General features: G+C 34.8%; 1 pseudogene; it reads left to right on the top strand.

Annotated features, from left to right (window-relative positions):
* Nucleotides 1-75: 75 nt before the first annotated feature.
* Nucleotides 76-687, top strand: LOC111653635 (odorant receptor 131-2 pseudogene; annotated as a pseudogene).
* Nucleotides 688-2029: the final 1342 nt, after the last annotated feature.

Here is a 2029-nt window from a genome sequence, read left to right as displayed (position 1 = left end):
CAAGTTTGGATATGTGTCATCATCTTTCTTGTGGTACTTGTGTATGTTACAGTCACGCCAGTTACTCTGGCAGCAATGACCCTGGAGCGCTATGTGGCCATTTGCATGCCCCTGCGCCATGGAGAGCTGAGCTCTACCCGTAATACAATGAACTGTATCTTCCTTATTCATGGCATCAGCTCTGTACCAGGCATTTTAATTTTCTCCTCCTTCTTTGTATCGGCATCTCTGAGCTTTTACAAACAATATCAGTTCTGTTCAGTGGAATTGTTTATGCTTAACATATGGCAGCATAATCTTAGGTCAGCTATATATCAACTCCAATTTTTGATTATGAGCATCATCATTGTTTTCTCTTATATTAAAATAATGAAAGTGGCCAAAGCTGCATCAGGAGAAGATAAAAAGTCATCAAAGAAAGGGCTCAGAACAGTGGCTCTTCATGGTTTTCAGCTGCTGCTCTGTCTCATCCAGCTGTGGTGTCCGTTCATAGAAGTTGCTTTGCTTCAGATTAACTTCAGTTTATATGAAATTGCTAGGTACTTAAATTTCTTACTGTTTTATCTTGCACCGAGATGTCTGAGTCCTCTCATTTATGGCCTGAGAGATGAAGTTTTCTTTCAAGCACTAAAATACATTGCCTCCTTTGGCTTGTATAAAAGAAATCTTATTGATAAATTAAATTAACAGTTAATCACATTCTATGTGCATTCTGTATTGACTACTGTGGATGTTGAACTGGTCTTAATGGGCTGTGCTCACTGATAATGAGCCAGCAGGCCTCTGAGTTTTTTCCACAAAAAACCACAGTATCAGTGATGATGGATCAGTATCATGTCTTACATGACATTGTTATGAGCATATGATAATCAATGAGATGCTTGGCAGCTGTCAGTCATGACGTTTTTTTTACATAGTTCAGCACAGTTATAGCTAAATATGGAAATGCAGCATGTAATTCAATTCTCTAGTACACATCATGTTAATGTTGTTGAGTCCATATTGCTGATTAGATTTATTAACTGGACAATGTTACTGTCAGTCCTGTAGTGACATGTAATATTGATACTTCTTTGTGATCTTTGTCAAAGTACACTGTAGTCAAGAAAGAATTTAATTGAGCTAGAGGGATTGAGGGTTGTTGATGTTGGCATTTGTGTTTTTAAGTCAATGCTTCTTTGCTTCATGGTATAAATAGTAGACGACGCTGAAAATATTTTGATTTTGATATTGTAATTCGACGCTTCATTTCCCATACATTGATTTATTTTGACGGTCACTATAAACTGCCATATTTTTTTTTCTATTAGTCATGTACAGTTGCACTGCTTCTCTTCTCTGCCCTCTGGGCGAGGTGGGGCTGCATACTCAGCACACATGCACACATGCACACATAAGGCTAATAAGTACTTTATGAAATCATCAGTTAAACATGCAAAAAACATGTTTTCATCTATTTTGTCCCATGTCTCCCTGTGTCTTTTACACAACATTGTTCTGGTTAAGCATATAAGTCTAACTGATCATTTTAGTTTGTCACATTTTAAGATTTGTGAGAGATTGCTGCAAACTGAGCAACCGGCTGAGACAATAAATTGAATTTATTCTTTTTAAAAATGATTATTTGAAAAAAAAACCTAGAGCCTGACCGATTTATCGGTTGGCCGATTGCCCTCTCACAGATATATCGATATCAGCACATATATTCTTTGATATGATATGAATACTTTTATTAAGAAGCAATAATGCAGTGGAAATGCTTTGGTCAAGTTATATCGGCAGCATTTTATGTATATTTGATCCATTGTTTTTTATTCATGTTAAATATATATATATAAAACATATAAATACATATTTGTTGTCATGCTTTTTATTTATAGTTATTCATTTTTATGATTATTTTATGTAATTCCCTGGGAAATTTACTGTTTCAGTTAACTGAAATAATTTTGGACAATAAAGTTTATTGTTAAACTGTAAAATATCCTGCTTTCATTACATATCTTTTTCACGAGTGTTTATATATATA

The sequence above is a fragment of the Seriola lalandi genome, unplaced genomic scaffold, assembly GCF_002814215.2.
Source record: "Seriola lalandi dorsalis isolate HSWRI2012SDOR001 ecotype SW California unplaced genomic scaffold, Sedor1 jcf7180002054237, whole genome shotgun sequence".
NCBI classification, from domain to species: domain Eukaryota; kingdom Metazoa; phylum Chordata; class Actinopteri; order Carangiformes; family Carangidae; genus Seriola; species Seriola lalandi.
This window is presented reverse-complemented; position numbering and strand designations above follow the sequence as displayed.